Here is a 19,996-nt window from a genome sequence, read left to right as displayed (position 1 = left end):
GAAGCGAAGAGATGGATCCTCACAAGAAACTCAGGACTTTTTCCAGAAGAAAGGAGAATGGATGTTGAGTAAGATGTAGTCACAATTCATAAATGAACCCTTTAGAGTTCATCCCCTACTCCCTCCTAAAACTTCTGGGAAAATAATTTATCGAGCATCTTCAGTCTGAATCAACCATTTGAGGCTGTGATTATTAGACACCCACTGTAAGAGCTAGAATGGTTGGTTGAAAATTACCTTTCAGATTCCTTCCTCTGATCAGACCCAAGGATGAAAGATGTGCCTAGGCACAATTATAAGCCTTGAGGTACTGAGCCCAAGTCCTTCTGGAAATTGCTCCTCAGAGATCAGGTTGCATAAGCCATGTTCCAAAGGAGTCAATGGGAGTGCTCAGACCGTTAGAGAGAATTTATAGAGTGTGTTGGGAAGTATGGAGCTATTTGAGGTATGGTATTTGAGCAAGAGCTTGAGTTAGAGTTTACCCGTGTGGAGAGCAGAGAGGACAGGGCTCTTCTCAAGCAAAGTTCTCCCTCTCTGGTTCTCTTTCTGTAGAAACTGACTGTCTGTGGAAGAATGAGAAAGGTAGACTGAGTGTGACCTTAGCATTATAGAGGGAAGCATTATATAGGGTTGTAGGTTCCAAGCACAGGCCCTTGTCCAGCTTGGGGAAGTCAAGGGGCCTGCCTGGTAAGGATGATGTTTGAGCTGAGTTTGTTTGTTTTTTTTCCAGTACCGGGGATCAAACTCAGGGCCTCAGGACCTTGTACTTTCGAAGCAGGCACAGTGCCACTGAGCTAAATCTCTGGCCCTGAGCTGAGTTTTGAAAGATGGGCATAGCTAGGAAAAGAGGGATGGCCTTCTCAGTGATGGGAACAATATAACAGTCCCTGTTGTGCTGTTAGAACAGTAAATGGCTCCATATAACTGGATATGCCAGTGAGAATGGGCAATTGCTATGGTTTGAATGTCCCCACCAAAATTCACATTGAAATTTCATCCTCATTAGAAAGTATTAAGAGGGCCAGGGATTTAGCTCAGTGGTTTTGCCACCTGCTGCGAAAGCACAAGGACCCGAGTTCGATCCCTGGTACCAAAAAAAAAAAAGAAAGTATTAAGAGATGGAGCTGCACAGGACCTTTCATTTTTTTCCCAATTCTTATTTTTTATTAGTACATGTTTGCAATGTGCAGTGATTATATTCTTCATGGGAAGATGGTACATGTACGTAACACATCTCAATTCTTTCTTCACTCTCTTCCTCTGCCTCCTTGCTCCCTCCCTTCCCCTCTCTCCATTTCTTGGTCCCCTTCCCATTTGCAAAAGATTGATCTCCCTAATTCCTATTAGCTACCTTTTATTTAGCTCCTTATTTGTATTTTGAGTTTCCCGTGTAAGAGAAATCATGATATTTAAACTTGTGTGTCTGATTTATTTCATTTATTTCCCCATAGATGACTCAAGTTTATTCTTTTTTTTTTTTGATACCAGGGCTCGAACTCGGGACCTTGCACTTGTGAGGCAAGCATCAGAACCACTGAGCTAAATCCCCAGCCCTCAAATTTATTCTTTTTATGACAGAGTCATACTCCATTGTGCATAAACTGTCTTTATACATTTTCTCTATCCATTCATCTGTTGATAGATGTTATAGGCCATTTCCAAGACTTAGCTCTTATGAATTGTGCTGGTATAAACATGGATATGTATGTATCACTGTAATATGATGTCTTTGACTCTTTGGGGAAAATATCTATAAAGGGAATAGCTGAGTCAAATGGAATTTTTATTTTTAGTTTGTGAGGAATCTCCATACTGATTTCCATAGTGGTTGTACTTGTTTACATTCCTACCAACGATGTAGAAGGGTTCCTTTTCCCTTCAGCCTCACTAGCGTTTGTAATTGTTTGATTTCTTGATGACAGCCATTCTTTTTGGAATAAGATGGAATTTCAGTACTGTCTTAATTTGCATTTTTCCAACGGTTAGTGATGTTGAATATTTTCTCACATATTTATTGGTCATTTGTACTACTTCTTTGAAAAGCATCTATTCCTGTCAGTTGCCCACTTTTTGACTGGGTCTTTTTTGTGGGAGGGGGGCTACTTTTTTGACTTCTTTATATATCCTAGATAATAGTCCTCTGTTTGAGGAATAGTTGGCAAAATTTTTTTCTCATTCTGTAGGTTGTCTCTTCACTCTGTTGGTTGTTTCCTTTGCTGGGTGGAAGCTTTTTAATTTGATACACTTGCATTTGTTGATTCTTGATGTTATTTCTTGTGTAATTAGGGTTCTGTTCAGAAATTTTTTGTCTATGCTGATAGTTGGGACCTTTGAGAGGTGACTAGGTTATAAGGGCTCTGTCCTCTTGATTAGATTAATTCATTAATGGATTAATGGGTTCTCTTAAAAGTGGGTCTGTTCCCAATTCAAAAATGGGCATCTGAAATGAACAGACATTTCTCAGACAAGGAAGTAAAAGCAGCAAACAAATATATGAAAAAATGTTCAACATCACTTGTCATTCGAGTGATGAAGATGAAAACAACACTGAAATTCCACCTCACCCCAGAAAGAATGGCTGCTATCAAGAAATCAACAAATAACAAATGCTGGCAGGGTTGTGGGGAGAAAGGAGCCCTTCTCCATTGTTGGTGGGAGTGCAGACTGGTGCAACCACTGTGAAAGTCAGTATGGAGATACCTCGAAGAACTAGGACTACAGGTCCCATTTGACCCAGCTATTCCCCTGCTGGGGATCTTCCCAAAAGAATTAAAAGAATCATACCACAGTGATATATGTGCGCCCATGTTCATAGTGGCACAGTTTGTAATAGCTAAAGCATGGAAACAGCCCAAGTGCCCATCAACTGGAAACTGGATAAAGAAAAAGTGGTTTTTTTATAAAATGGAGTACTACTCAGCCATAAAGAAAGAAAAACTAGAGTCATTTATAGCTAAATGGATACATATAGAAGCCATACTATTAAGTGAAATAAATAGGACACACATGGGTAAATACCAAATAGTTTCTCTAGTGTGAGAAACTGATGGTGTAAACAAGGGTTAAAATGATTAAAATGAATAATTGATAATTTGAAATAGGAAAAAAAGTCCAAAGATGAAGGAGTGAAGGGAGGGGAAGGGGAAAGGAAAAACTATGAGAAAAGAAAAAAATATGGAAATGAAATCTATGTAAATAGGGAAGGGCGGAGGGGGTGAAGGGTGCACAGGTAATGGCGAAAAAAAATAAGAACCAAGATATATCATGTACAGGTACAAACACCCAATGATAAATGTAAACAAATTGTATACCTAAAATGTACCAATAAAAGAACTAAAAAAAAAAAGTGGATCTGTTATAAAAATCAATTTGGCTCTGTGTTTTGTGTGCACAATCTTGCCTTATGATGACCCATGCCATTGTAGGCACTTCAGAGAGTACCCACCAGAAAGAAGGCTTTCATCAGATATGGCCCTCTAACCTCACTCTTTCTGTGCCAGTCTGTGGCTCTCAGTTATAGCAACAGAAAAGAGATGAAAATAGCAATGAAGCTGAGGTTGTCAGTAGGCCCTGATGACATAGCCCTGCTGCTGACGCTAAGTAGAATTTCAACTGTTAGCTCTGGGAGAAGAGGAGGCAGAAATGATTTTAGGATTATGAATAACCACTTGTAAATATATCACTGGCTTTGATATTGGAGAGCTGGAGGGTGGCATCTGTGTACGGAGCAGGACTTCTGATTTTAGTAGACAGAAGCCAGTCAGCTCAAACTGCATGCACCCAAACTGAAGTCTAGGCAGGATCTTGGGCAACTCATCTTACCAATCTAAGTTGCACACACATCTGTGAGGAGATGACAATAGTGTTAGTTGATATTTTCTTTCTGGAAGGCAGATGGCAAGATGAAAAAAGCCTAAAACATACATTTTCAACATAGAAATTCCACTTCTAGAAATTTAGTCAAAGAAAATCAAGAAAGATGAGGCAAAGGCTTAGTTTTGGGGATGTGCCTAGCAACTCTGTTGATAAGTAAATAATTGGAACAACCTGAATCTTCACAGCAGGACTCTGTGCTGTGTAACGACTAACAGTCTAACAATGGGGATATTTTAGTTTATTTGCTATTCTGTTAAAGATCTATGAGTTCCAGACACTTTCGTCCATGGGTTTAGGCTGCTTTCTGAAAAAGTTTTTGCTAGTTTATGGCAAAATCAGAAAAACAAAGACAAGAGTAAGATGTTTATAAAACTTTGTTTTTTCTGTAACATTATCTCTTCTCTACTCCTTTGGCTTAATTATGACAATGGATGTTAATTTTTTCTTCTTTCCAAGAGCCAAATAAAAAAAATCTAACAGTGACATTAAGAAATAGAAGCACTTTTTTCACATAACAGAAGTTTGGAGACAGAGACTGCTAAGGAAGTGTCACTATTCACCAATGCTGGGTTCCTGGGGGTCACTGTAATTCTTTCGGCCTCTCTTTCATGATTCCAAGATGGCTGGCACTGCTCTTGGTATAGTACTCACATTCAAGATAGGAAGAGGGAGGAAGAGATGGTGCCAATTACATTTTCTCTTTTACAGGGAAGCAAAAACTTTACCAGAAGATTTCAACAGATTTTTTCCTATGACCCCATTGGCTACATGAGTTCTCAAGGCCACACTTAGCTGCAAGGGAGCCCAGGAAATCAAGAATCTGGCAAAAAGAATGGGATTGCATTGGGTTTCCTGAGGATGATTAATTGCCCAAGACAAGGTATATAGCCCTCTTAAATTAAAAGAAAGGACTAAAGTAATGGGAAACAGCTGTGGAGAGACCGACTCATTATACCTGCTACACCTGAGGAAAAGAAAGTCTGCAACCAGTTCTCCTTAATTTTTGGAAAGTGGAATTTACTGGCACATAAAAAAAACACTGGAGTCTGAAAACTTCTAGAATAGATAACTAATTTTCAAACAAGATTCCTGTGTTGAGCAGGGTGATTTAGGGGATGTTTTTATGGTGAGAAGATGGGAGAAAGGGTGGAAGTATGGGCCTTCAATTTTTCTTCAACACAAATGCCTCTATTTTTATTTATTATATTTATATTATATTGAGTATATACAGAAAATTCCATTCATACTTCTATACGTGTGTTTATCTGTTATATGTGTGTATGTATATTTGTATATACATATGTAAATACAAACATATATATGTGCATGCACACAAACACACACACACACACACACACAAGACCTAGTAGAGATTTCAAAGTGGTAGCCCTTAGAGTCTAAATCAGTATTTAAAATCTCTTTGACTTTTGAAGGCTATTATGCTGACTACTTAATCTATTACTTACAGATTCAGATGATACTCGAGATTTTTTAATATCAGAATTCTCACACTTATAATTTTATATAAATTAAGTCATCCTATGTAGATAGATAGATAGATAGATAGATAGATAGATAGATAGATAAATTTTAATAAGACCCAATTCACATTTGCATTAACTGCCTGGCCCTGAAGGCATTTAGTTCATGACCTCCAAACATATTTAGGCAATAGCAATAGTTCTCTCTGGGTCATGAGTCATTTTTAATTTTTTCTTGTTCCTGGTCTATCCTTTCTAATTTTGCTAAAATAAACAGAGGTGGCTTTTGTAATGAGGGGAATAGATGCCTTTTTAATTAAAAAGTAATAACCATGTGGCCGGTTGACCCTCTGGGCTGTTTGGGCCATGCTCCATTGGCCCCCACTGTGCCTGGCTCTTCTGGGCTGCTTCTCTTCCTGCCTGCCTAGCCTGCCTCAAATATGTCACAAAGAAAGTGGTTTGGGTCCCTGCTGTGCCCTATGAGTGAGGTAGGAGTGGAAGTTGGGGATTGGATGCTCTAGAACAGGCTTTTCCTGGAAGAGTTGGAAGCTCAGGCCCTGAGGTCCTCTCAAATGCCAAAACCAAATGGGGGATACAGTTCCTGCAAATGCCAATGGCTTTGCTCTGACCAGGGCTGTTGATAGATATATTGCTTCATGCTAATATGGTATTATAACATCTCAGTTCCACTATTGGCTACTGCAAGTCACTAGGACAACATCTGGTTTAAATCTTTTCTCATTACGGCCTAAAAAAATAAAAGCTGAAAACTGAACTGCCCCTTTAACACTTGTCTCTCTTTCTCCTTTCTTCCTTTCTGCTTTTCTTTTTTCTCTTGCACTCCAGAAACTTCAAACCCATTTGGAGGAAGAGTTTAGAAATTGTCCAGCCTAAGTGCTCTTGTCTCCATTTTACAGATGGGGACGACAAGAAGCAGTAACTTGCTATGTCACAGATCTTACTAATTTGCTAAGTAACCTGTGGCAAACAGCTCAAATCACTCAGGTTCTTTATGTACAAGACAGAATGGTACTGCTATGGTTTGTCCTCCAAATGTCCTGGTGTTGAAGGCTTACTCCCCAGGGTGGTGCTCTTGGGAGGTGGTGGAACCTTCAGACGGTGGAGCCTCGTGGGAGAGTCTTAGGTCATTGGGGTGCACTCTTGAAGGGGATTATGAGACCTTGGACTCTTCCTCTTCTCTCTTCTTCCTGGATCATAGCATACTTGGTTTGCTCTGCTGTACACTTTGTATCATGATAGGCTGACCTGACTAGAGGCCCAAAGCAATGGAGATACCAGCCTTAGACTGGAACCTCCAGAGCCATGAGTTAAAATAAAATTTATTTCTTTGTAAGTTAATTGCCCCAGGTATTTCAGAATAGTAACAGAAAGCTAAGGTGCTGACCCCTCTGTCATCTGCAAGGGCTCCCTTCAAGAAGCAGACAGGACTATGGGCAAGAGAGAACCAAGTGGCCAGTAAGGAAACTATGCAAGCATTAGCTTTTGTCACTGTCACTCAAAGCCTTCTTGTTTGCTGATAGGAGAATTAAGTCTTTCAGAAATCAAGTCTTCTGATTTCTAATTATAATGTCCTTGATAGTTTATGTGGGAGCAAGGACTGAGAAGACAATAACAATAATATTTCCTAACATAGTAGGTGCTACATTGAAGTCATTTATGATTAGTGCAGCATCACATAGTAGAGCAATGTGCTAATCAGACAATGACCCCCAGCAAGTACATCACTCTCCAACCTTCAGTGTCCACATGTGAGAGATGGGAGTGACAGTAAGTAATGAGCTTGTGAAGAGAAGGTAATGAATGCACTTGTGACGAGAACAAGATGAGAGTGTTTGTATAGGGTTGGGATTCACACAGACAATACCGTCTTTACTTCCCCTAACTGATCTCTACGCCTCTGTCTGGTCACTGTGCCTGCCTTGCTGTTTATTGGTGTGTGTGTCCGTATGTGTGTAGCAAGATCCTGGGGATCTTGCTTCTTCTACTTCTTCTGCTTTGCTTTCTTTCCCTCTGCCCTGCTATTCCCTCCCCTCTGCCCTGCTATTCCCTCCTGGGCAGATGGGACAGCCTCCAGATTTTTTTTCTACTTTTATAGTCATGATCTAGCTTCCTACTCACCTAGCCAGGCCCTTCATATATTAATGGGACCCTAAAAAGTTGAGAAAATTGGTTTCTTTCTAAACAATTTGGGCTTATGGAAGACTTAAATTTCTATTTTGAGAATCTGAAGTTAAACATAAGCTTTTTTTCTCTTGAGCTCCTGCTCCTCATCCTCACTGAAAGGAAATAGAGGCTTCTGGCTCTCTGGGAGTAAAGTCTTGGACAAAGACAGAAGAAAAGAAAATCTCATAGAGATACTTCAAGATGTTCACCTTTGTTACACTTCTATGGAGCATTTATTCAGTGTCTGGCACTTAAGCAGACCCCAATGATCTTAACTACTACTACTTTCACTTAATCCTCCCAATACTAGGTATGTCATCATACCCCATTTTCAAAAATAAACCATTTTATTCAAGCCTAATGTATATCCAGAAAAATATACACATCTTATCTGTACAGCTTGCTGTCACAGAGTGAATGCACTATGTCCCTGTCACCCCTCAGGTTTCCTCCAAGCCACTACCCCTTCCTCCTTCAAACAGCAACCTCTGCCATGACTTCTACCACCATGGATTATCTTTCCCTGTGTTGGTACTTTAAGTACACAGAGTTCTGCAGGACATATTTATGCGTGTCCTATTTCACTTAAAGTTATGATTGTGAAATCCATCTGTGTCACTGGATGAAGCAGAATCTCATTTATTTGTGTGGATCTTTGGTTTTCTATCATATGAATATACTGTAGTTTATTCATTCCACTGGCAATGGGTTCTGGACTTGTTCCCAGTTTGAGACTAGTGCATATAACAATTCTATGTACACTTAGTACTGCATGTATCTTCTGGTGCACATAGGAACTCATTCATGTTGGGTATAATTCTGGAAGTAGAATTGCTAGGCCATCCGTGTGCATGTGTTTAATCTTGGTAGACACTATCAAGTTTCCAAAGTTGATCTGCCAATTTTTTTCACAAAGCCAAACATTATTATTAATTTTATTCTTCTCCTAGGATAAATCAAGAAGTTATACGTCGTTTTAACTGTGCTTAGAACATTTCTCATTGTTATTGCTTATTTTGCATTTTAAAATTATTTTTAAAATGCAAAATGATTTATTACCTTTTGTTAATACAAAATGAAAATTGCTTACATGATTTACAAGAGCTATGTTTCCATTTTATCTTTCTTTTCTCATTTTTTTCTTTTCCCTTCCTAACTTTCCCTCTCCCTCCTCCCTTGTGCCCCTTCCCATTTGAACATTTTCTTCCTATTTCACAATATCTATTATACATTTTGCTACTTATTTTCCCTTTCAGTTTCTCACACCAGAGAAACAATGTGATATTTACACATATGTGTCCAATTTATTTCACTTAAGAGAATGGTCTCAAAGTACATCCATTTAGCTATAAATGTCTCAAGTTTATCCTTCTTTATGGCTGAACAGTTTTCCATTGAATAAAAAAAACCACATCTTCTTTATTCATTCATCAGTTGATGGGCATTTGGGTTGTTTCTATGATTTAGCTATTACAAACTGTGCTGCTATGAACATGGGTGTGCATATATCATTGTGGTATAATGCTTTTCATTCTTTTGGGAAGATATTGAGAAAGGAGATAGTTGGGTCAAATGGAATCTCTAGTCTTAGTTTTTTAAGGAATCTCGACACTGATTTCTACAGTTGTTGCACCAGTCTACACTCCCACCAACAGTGGAGAAAGGTCCTTTTTTCCCCTAGAGCCCTGCCAGCATTTGTTGTTGGTTGATTTCTTGATAATAGCTATTCTTTCTGGAGTGAGATGGAATCTTAGGGTTGATTGATTGATTGATTGATTGATTCGTGGTACCAGGGATCGAACTTGGGACCTTGTGCTTGTGAGGCAGGTGGCAGAACCACTGAGCTAAATCCCCAGCCCTGTTAGGGTTGTTTTAATGTGCATCTCTCAAATGACCAATGACGTTGAACATTTTTTCATATATTTATTTGCTATTTTTACTTCTTCATCTAAGAAGCATGTATTCATCTGAGATGCCAATTTTTTGATTGAATCTTTAAATTTGGAGGGTTTGATTTTTTTTTCAGTTTTTTATCTGTTCTAGATATCAGTCTTTTGTCTGAGGAATAGCTGGCTAAAATTTTTTCCCACAATGGGGGTTATTGTTTTACTCTGTTGGTGATTTCTTTTGCTGTACAAAAGCTTTTTAGTAAGATGAGATCCTGGTTGTTGATTCTTTGTAATATTTTCCATGTGATCATGGTTTTGTTCATAAAATCTCTGCCTATACCTATGTCTTCAAGAGTTCCACCTATTCCCTCTTCCAGCAGAATTAGTGTTTCTGTTTTAATATTTAGATTTTGATGCATTTTGATTTTAGTTTAGTAAATGATGAGAGACACGGGTCTAGTTTTAATCTTTGGCATGTGGAAAGCCAGTTTTTCCAGTACCATTTACTAAAGAGTCTATCTTTCTTCCAGTGAAGGTGTTTGGCCCCTTTGTCGAAGATAAGGTATCTGAGTGTGTTTGGAGTTGTTTCTGCATATTCTATTTTGTTCCATTTGATCTTCCAATGTAAATCACATGAGAGTTTCAGTTGCTCTCTATTCTTATCTGCACTGTCAGACTTTTGGCCATTCTGGTGAGTGTGAAAAGATAACTCATTACTTTTTATTTCCCTCATAACTTGTGAGACTGTGCAATTTCTTGTCCTTATTGGATATTTAGATGTTCTCTCCTGTCTATGCATATCTGTGGATTGTCCCTTTCTAAAGTGTTTCTTTGGCTGTTTCTTAGTGACTAGAGATGCTTTTTCCTACGTTCTGGTTAATAGATCTTTTGTTGGTTACTCATATAGCAAATGTGTTCTCTCACTTTGTAGCTTACCTTTTCATTTTCTAGGGCTCTAACTATACTTGATCTTTTATATGAATATAATATGTGGCTTTTCAGTCTGGCTTCTTTAATTTAGCATGCTTTCAAAGCCCATCCATGCTGTAACACATATCAGCATTTCATTCTTTTGATCCCTGAGTAATATTCTATTGTATGGATATAGCCCATTTTGTTTATCCATTTATCATTGATGGACATTTGTGTTGCTTCCACTTTTTGGTTATTATGAGTAAATCTAGCAATAACACTTATATACATGTTTTTGTATGAATATATGTTTTCTATTTTCTTGAGTATATATTTAGGATTAAAATTATGGGTTATATGGTAACTCTACTTAATTTTTTGAGGAACTGCCAAATCATTTTCCAAAGGGGCTGTATCATTTTACATTTCCACTAGCAACATACAAGAGTTCCCACTTGACCACATTCTCACCAACATTTTTCATTGTCTCTTTTTTATTATATCCATCCTAGTGGATAGAAAGAGGTTTCTTACTGCGGTTTTGATTTGAATTTCCATAAGAACTAATGATGTTGAGCATCTTTTCATGAACATATTGGCCATTTGTACGTCTTCTTTGGAGAAATGTTTACTCAAATCCTTTGCCTATTTTTCAATTGTGTTACTCTTTTATTGTTGAGTTGTAAGTATTCTGTATATATTCTAGGTACTAGAATTTTATCCGTTATATGATTTGAAATACTTTTTCCATTTCTTTGTGTTGTATTTTTATTTTTTGGTAATATATTTTGACTTTTAAAAAAGTTTTAAGTTTTTCTTCAGTTACTTGTGCTTTACATGTCATATCTAAGACATCAGGTAATAAATACTTGCTCCTAAGTTTTATTCTAAGAGATTTATAGCATTAGATCTTAGATTTAAGACTTTGATCTATTTTGGTTAATATGTATGACTAATATATGTATACATATATGATATATAGATTAAAATAGGCATCTGCTTCAATCTTTTGCACACTGTTTTCCCAGTACCATTTTTGAACAGCTTATTTTTTCTCCACTGAATTATCTTGTCAAAAATTGATTGCCCATAAATGTACAGATTTATTTCTGTATTCTAAATTCTATTCCAGTGATTTATATATCTATTCTTAGGTCAGTACCACACAGTCTTGATTACTGTAACTTTGCAGTAAACTCTGAAAAAAGGTCTTATGAGTCCTTTAAAATTGTCTTTATTTTTAAGATTATTTTGACTATTCTGGGTCCCTTGTATTTCCACTTGAATTTTAGGATCAGCTTATTTGTATCTGCAAAATTGTCAGCTGAAATTTTGATAGGAATTGCTTTTTAAATTCATAGATCAATTTTGGGAATATTCCCGATATTACACCTTCCAGTCCAAAAATACAGATATCTTCCCATTTATTTAGATCTTTAATTTCTTGCAATGTCTTCTCATTTTCAGTATGCAAATCTTGGACTCATTTTGCTCAATTTATTCCTAAGCATTTTATTCTTTTTTATATTATTATAAATAGAATTGGTTCTTTATTTCATTTTCAGTGTTCAGAGGTGTAATTGAATTTTTCATGTTGGTCTTGTATCCTGCAATCTTGGTGAACTCTTTTATTCACTGTGTGTGCGCGTGTGTGTGTGTGTGTGTGTGTGTGTATGTGAGTGCACGTGCATGTGTGTGCATGTGCATATGTGTATGTGTGGATGTAATACTTAGGATTATCTACAAGATCACTAGCATGTTTTCTGTAAATAGAAATACTTTTACATCTTCATTTTCAATCTGTGTGCCTTTATTTCTTTTGTGTTGTTTTTGTCACACAAAATGTATTTTTACAGATTTATGACCATAAACACACATTTATAATTATGGGGGTTTTTTTAAAGTATTGGGGAGTGAACCCAGGGAGGATCTACACTGAGCTACATCTCCAGCTTATTTTATTTTACTTGTTTTGTTTTTGTTTTAGACAGAGTTTCACTAATTATCCATGTTGGCTTTGAACCAGCAATCCTTCTGCCTCAGCCTCCTGAGTAGCTGGAGTTTCAGCATGCGCCATCTAATTACTTATTTAGATGGTCATTTAAGTCAAATAAGAGAAAAAAGGCCTATAAACAAAAATATATTTATACTACATGTATTTATTATGTATATCTTTATTGCAGTTCTTTATTTCTTCATGTAGGTTTGAGTCACATCTGATGTTCACTCACTTCAGCCTTGAGGAATTCTGTTTAGTATTTCTTAAAGGGCAAGTTTGCCAACAACAAATCTCCATATTTATATATCTGGGAAAGCCTTAATTTCTCACTCATTTTTAAGGATAGTTCATCTGTATGTAGAGTTCTTTCTTGATAGTCTTTCTTTCAGTACTTTGAATATGTCATCCCACTGCCTTCTGGCCTCCACAGTTTCTAATGAAAAATCAGCTGTTAATCTTATTGACTCATCTTTTGTACCAGATGAGTCATTTCTTTCTTGCTGTCTTCAAGATTCTTTCCTTGTCTTTGACTTTCAGCAGCTTGATTATGATGTGTCCATATGTGGATTTCTGCGTTTATACTACTTAGAGTTTGTTAAGTTGCTTGGATGTGTATATTAAGATTTTAAATAAATTACTTCTTCAAATATTTTGACTTTCTCCTTTCCAGGAAATGGTATTTCATAGGTCTTTGAGGTTTTATTCATTTTTTTTCACTTTTTCTGTTCTCCGGACTAATTATCTCAATTGACCTACTTCAAGTTTGCCAATTCTCTTTCCGCCTACTCTAATTTGCTGTTGTGCCAGAAATAAGCTAGGATTAATAAGCTTTTTGGTTAGCCTATTGTTTTCTCCAAATATCATCTGTCTACCAAAGCAGTCCCAAAGTTAAACTATAGCCTCTAAATGTTTTTGACAAATTTCCCCCAGTAAAAAGAAAGGGGGAGAAAAAGGCTTTTTGTTGTGGGTGAGCTCTGAGTCAGATAAAATGGACAGCTTTGCAAGTGTGGTCTTCCTAGCCACCATCAGACAGTCCAAATAAGGATAATTCTCAGAATGTGTGGCTTTGAAAGATTTTCAGTTCTTTTCTATGCCCTCTAGTGGCTGCCAGGCTATTTTCACCATGAATTTGGGCTGCTGATTTCCAAAAGTGCCACAGAGTTGAAAAGAGGAAGACATGAATAGGGCAAGTGAGAATGCCACAAAGGTCATCATTTTAACTAAGACTTTGTTTTCTTTCTTGCATAAATGCCCCCTCAAGTGTCACAACCCTTTGATTAACCTCAAGTGTCTGAAAAGTTGATTTGACCATTGTTGTCAGTTTTCTAATTGCTTCTATGGATGAGAATTTTCAAAAGTCAAACTCCACCATTTTCACTGATATCAACACTTTTGCTGGCATTCCCTTATTTAATTTACAACCACAACTCTATGAGGTGGATATTATTTTGGTCATTATCACCATTTTACGGTGAGAAGTCTGAAACCAAGAGAGGTAAAGTAACTTGCCCAAGGTTATATAGCCAACAGTGATAGAGCTAAGATTCAAATACAGAGTTTGACTCTAGGACTGTTACACTCACTGGGATCTTTTGTCCCCCTAGAGTGGAGATAGAGTCACAGGCTTTAGAAATCAAGAAAGTTTTTTTCACATTACTGGGGATTGAGCCCAGGGCCTTATGCATAGTAGGCAAATGTTATACCACTGAACTTCATCCCCATTCCTTCTCATTTTTATGCTTTTGAGACAAGGTCTTGCTGAGTTGTCCAGGCTGAGTTCAAACTTATGATCCTCCTGCCTCAGCCTCTTGAGTAACTGAGGTTATAGGTATGCACCGCTGCACCAGGGTATCAAAAATTCTGAATTGAAGTCCTAAATTTGCTGCTGTCTCATTAAATGAGCCTTAGTACATTGTTACCACTCTCTCTGCCTCAGTTTTCTCATATGTAAATTGAAATGGTTGGCTGATATTTCCTAGTCTTTCTCAATATTTTAATTTCCCCAGAGCCCACCACATACTCTCTTCTGTGAAGTTGTGGACTCTGGCTGGAGCCAAGGCTGGGCACTGCTGCTACAGAGTGTGCCCTTTCCACCCAGAGCCCTTCTTTGGTGGGCAGAAGTAGCAATCAGACTGCTCTGGTCCAGCTCAGTTACCTGGGCTTTAGATGACTGTGGAGGGGGCATTTGCTTGCCAGGGATTGTCACTGGTGACAGTGTTTTTTATCAGCCATGCTGTGGAGCACAGACCATGAATTCCTCTTCTGGCTCCCCCTGAGGCTGCAGAGGGTCACAACTTCTGCTCCTTGCATCAGTCTCTGTCCCCAACAAAGTCTGTAGGAAACTGATCCTGCAGTCAAGCCAAGGGACAAAGTGCTGTATGTTTAAAAATCTTTTTCTTTCTTTCTTTCTTTCTTTCTTTCTTTCTTTCTTTCTTTCTTTCTTTCTTTCTTTCTTTCCTTCCTTCCTTCCTTCCTTCTTTCTTTCTTTCTTTCTTTCCTTCCTTCCTTCCTTCCTTCCTTCCTTCTCTCTTCCCTTCTCTCTTTCTTTTTCAGTATGGGGGACTGAACACAGGGCCTTTGCACTGCACTACACCACCAGTCATTTTTATTTATTTACTTTTTTATTTTGAGACAGGAGCTTGCTAAGTCACTAAATTACCCAGGCTGGGGCTCAAATTTACAATCCTCCTGCCTCAGCAGCCCAGAGTGCTGGGATTATTTTTCCATTCCTTTCCTTGACTTGACCCTGCTAAAATTTGGCTTCTCTTTTACTCCTCTGATCTCATCATGAATCCCTTGCCTCCATCTCTGAGTTCTGGATGCACACACCAGGCATACTTCTACCTCAGGGCCTTTGCACTTGCTATTCTCTCTTTCTGGACATCACCTGACTCTATCCCTCACTATCTTCATATCTTTGCTCAAATATCCCTTGTCAGTGAAGCCTTCTCTGGCTTTCCCCATTAAAATGTGCCTTCCCCAGTCCCAACCTGCCTGTTCCTTCCCTGCTTTGCTTTTTTCCTTAGGACAATTTTGTTACATAAACCAATAAATTGCTTTTTTGCCCAAACTAGTTTGTTTTGCCCCTCCTTTGTAAAACAAATTTCTGTGAAGACAAGGGCTCCTCCTTTGTGCCACCAAAGGGTTTGGCACAAAGCTGAGTGCATTGGAGGCCCTGAGCCAAAGCAAGAGGATGTGCCTTGCTGCTGCAGTTGGGACAGGGATGCTCTGAGATGATGGCTGTGTGCAGGATGACAGCTTGGTCACAGACATGGCCAGGGAAATACTGATGCAGACAGAACCAGCCTCTGCCCCATCTTGCCCATCCTCGCCAGCAGCTTGGGGTCCACCCCGCAATTGGGAAATGCCTTTTCCTTTTCTCATGTTAAAGTCCAGTCAGGCCTACTGGCCCTTTCCACCAGGCCAAGTTAGCAAGGCAGAAACTATGGCGGTTCTGGACAGGCTGGGGTTTGCACTCTGGAAGCCGGCATCATCCCTGCCACATCCCTGCAAGCCAATGGCTCTGACCTGCCACACCCATGCCACCTGCTGCCAGGCCATTCCCAGAGTTGTTCTGTCCCAGCTAGTTTGGCAGCTGTGAAGTGCCCCGTGGAGTGGTAGGAACAAGAGGAGATGGCATTTAGGGCATCAGCTGACCCACTCCTCCTGGAGCAATGGGCAAGAGGCCCATCCAGGGAGGAGACCATTAAGGTCACATGGGGAGCATTCAACGAAATCATGTGGCTTGTGAGACTGGATAGACCTGGGATTTAGCTCTGTTTTTCAGGGTGGCCTTCCTGGGTTTTTCAGGGTAGCCTTGATTGAGTGCAACCACCATTGTGACTGGGTTCCCTACTCACAGACTCTTTCATTCTAGGTTGTGGGGAGGTTTCTGTGAGGTAACACACACCAGACCTGGCGACTCTTGGTAATGAGCAGGACGAGGTGCAGTCCTAGTAGAGAGGGTACAGCACTCCTCTCTACTGCCTCATTTCATCTTCCCAACAACCCTAGGAGACAGTGCAATTAGTAACCCCATTTCACAGATGAGAAAACTGAGACCCAAAAAGCTGAGAAGGTCTAGACATCCTCGGGATAAGAAGCTGGGGGCCTTCAGGCCCTGCTCCTCCTCTTTCAGTTATTTCACACTGATTGTAAATTCCACGTAACTGATACCCAATGTCTTTCTTGTCTGGTAGAATCACTTCCCTCCCCTTTGTGGAAAAACGGGCTTTGTGGGCTGAGGATTTAGCTCAATGGTTTCGCCGCCTGCTGCGCAAGCTCAAGGACCCAAGTTCGAGCCCCAGTACCAAAAAAACAAAACAAAACAAAATAAAGCAAAAAACAGGCTTTGTCTTTATTTATAATCCAATTTTTTATCCATATATATAAATTTGTGTTTTTATTACTTTCCCTTTGAACCAGTCAAAACATCTGCGTGGTTCCCTCATTGTTTAAATAATCTTTAAAATCTTTAAAATGTGGTCATTTTCATAGCTGTATGAAAGTCATGATTTTAGCTTTTTTCTGAAAATTATTTTTAACAGGGCCTTAGAAACCAATGCCTGATTCTTCCTGTAGTAGTCCTGAAACCAGCCCTCCTATTCCTTATGCACTTTCAGGGAGGGTGTGTGCTGCAGAGTCAGACCCCTGTGCCCCTGGACTTGGCTTCTCTGAGGACTGTCTCTCCCTGAGGTCAATGATGCCCAGAGCTAAAAACAGACAGTATTCCCAGGTGTGAAGACTAGTGTGGACATAGCCTTTCATCCTGCTCTTCCTTTGTGGGCATTTGGGTGGGTCCAGGCGCCCTCTTGTAGCCCCACCTGTCTCTGCATGGACCCTCCCTCTTGCCCTGTGGTTGGAAGGGCATCCCATGCCCTCACCATATCTGTCCCCAGCCTGAACCTTTTCTTCTATTACCACTCTGTCCCACTCCCAGGTGAGGCTTTAACACTGGCCTCCAGTAATAGACTTCCCTCTCCTTACTGAGCAGAACTAGGACTCAGTCCCCAGTGATGCTGCTACAGGTGGGCCGCAGTGGGGGAGAGAAATGAAGCCTGAGGACCCAAGGTAGCTCACCTGGCACAGCTGTACAGCCTTCATGTGCCTTGCTTTTCTCATCTTAAAAATGAGGGCCATGGGCTGGGGATTTAGCTCAGTGACTTCGCCTCCTGCTGCGCAAGCACAAGCACCCGAGTTCGATCCCCAGTGCCAAAAAAAAAAAAAATGACTAAAAATGAGGGCCATGATGGTTTCCACCTTAAAGACTTACTGTGGGAGTTAAAGGAGATGGTGCACATGGGGCAAAGTAGGCCCTCTTTCTGGGGGCTGGGGCCAACGGGAGGTGGAAGCAGAGGCACATCACTGCTTCACCAACAGCAGTGGCAGAATCTGGAGGTACAGAATTCAATTTGGCAGCAGCCTCTGGAGAATTTTCCTGCCTTCTGCCACAGGCCTGGGGCAACTCTGACTCTGACTCTGACGCTCTGGTTTCTTGTTCCTGCAATTTCCAGCCTCTGAAAGCTGGTGGTAGCTTTCCCTAATCCTTATGTTCTAACCATCTGGTGGTTTTGTAAGCACACTTTTCACATTAAATCCTTTCCTGCTTGATGTGGAGTAACTAGGGCTCTCATTCATTGGTGCAAAGAGAATGGTACAACCATTTTAGAAATCTGTTCAGCAGTTTCTTATAAACACCTTAGTAATCTTGCTCCTGGGAATTTATGCAAGATTAAGGAAAATATATGTCCTGTAAGTAAATGTTCATAACAGTATGATTCATAATCACTCAAGACTGGAAATAGAGCACATGTCTATCAGTCAGGGAATGAATACGCTGTGATACAGACTGTGATACAATAGACTATTACTCAGAAATTAAAGGGAAATGACTAATACATACAACATGGATGAATCTCAGACATGCTGATGAGTGAAAAATCCAGGCACAAAGGAGTATATTTTTATGTCTTAGTCATGGAAACATGGTGTTCTCTCTTCAAGAAAGAGATTAACAAGTAGTGGTGAGGAGTGTTTTATTGGTCACCTTTCCCATTGCTGGGACAAAATGTCTCACACCCATTATTTAAAGGAGGAGAAGTTTATTTTGTCTTTCAATTTCAAAGATTTCAGTCCATGGTCAGCTGGATCCAAGGCAGAAACATTATGGTAGAAGGGCATTGTGGTACAAACCTGCTTTGTTCTGCCAGGAAACAGAGCACAAGGGAAGAGCACCAGTAAGAGATACACCCCCAAAGGGTCACCACCCCCAGTGACCTACCCTACTCCAATTGGGCCCCACCTCCTAACAGCACATTCAGTTATGAACATCAGTGGATTAATCCACTAATGAATATAGTACCCCATGATTCAATCACCTTCCCAAGAGTCATTTAATCCAATCAACTTGACAATTAAGATTAACTGACCCCAGTGTGGTTTGCTAAGTCATTGAGACAGCACTGACACTGTGCTCTTCACAGGCAGCCCACTGAGCATGAACTTTAAGAAAATTAAGAGCTTTTGCCACCAACAGAGCTAAGAGACAATGTACAATGTGGGAAAAAAAATTTACCAGCTGTTCCTCAGACAAAGGTCTGCTATCTAGAATATATAAAGAACTAAAAAAAATCAGATCCCCCAAATATAAAGACCCAATTCAAAAACGGGCATCTGAAATGAACAGACATTTCTCAGACAAAGAAGTAAAAGCAGCAAATAAATATTTGAAAAAATGTTCAACATCACTGGTCATTTGAGAGATCCAGATGAAAACAACACTAAGATTCCACCTCACCCCAGAAAGAATGGCTTCTATCAAGAAATCAACCAATAACAAATTCTGGTGTGGTTGTGGGGAGAAAGGAACCCTTCTTCATTCTTGATGGGAGTGCAGACTGGTGCAACCACTGTGGGAATCAATATGAAGATGCTTCAAAAAACTAGGATTAGAAGTCCCATTTGACCCAGCTATTCCTCTCCTGGGTATCTTCCCAAAAGAATTAAAAGAACCATACCACAGTGATATATGCACACCCATGTTTATAGTGGCACAGTTTGTAATAGCTAAAACTTGGACAGCCCAATTGCCTATCAACTGGAGACTGGATAAAGAAGATGTGGGTTTTTTATAAATGGAGTACTACTCAGCCATAAAGGATGAGAAACTAGAGATGTTTCAGAAATCTTGGAAAGAAATACACAGAGACACAGAATTTGGGTAAAATAATAAAATTTCTACTTGCAAGTGGGCAGGACCACCAGAAACCGGTCTGGTTAACAACGGCACACATCTTTGTTCAGCATTTCCCTTTTTATATTCTTTTTAGCCATTTCTCATCCCTAGTGGTCTTTGATGCATAAATACAATTCCAGTTCCTATTTATAAGTCACAGACACAAGATAGGTACATATACATTGTGAATTCACCCAGCCATTGCAACTTTGTTAGGTTAATGAAGTTACTGGTTAAAGAGTCAGATTACCATCACCTTAAACAACGAGAGGTACAGGAAAAGCAAATCTTAAAGGAACACGTTAGTTATTTTGCTTCTACAACTACCTTAATATTCAATCTACTAAGTTATCTAAAACTTTTCCCTATCAGAGACATTTATAGCTAAGTGGATACACATTGAGGCCATACTCTTAAGTGA

This window comes from Heterocephalus glaber, unplaced genomic scaffold (genome assembly GCF_053883595.1).
Source record: "Heterocephalus glaber isolate CG9 unplaced genomic scaffold, H.glaber_assembly_v1.0 deba00001532, whole genome shotgun sequence".
Classification (NCBI taxonomy): Eukaryota; Metazoa; Chordata; class Mammalia; order Rodentia; family Bathyergidae; genus Heterocephalus; species Heterocephalus glaber.
The sequence above is the reverse complement of the archived record's forward strand: the minus strand, read 5'-3'. Positions refer to the sequence as shown.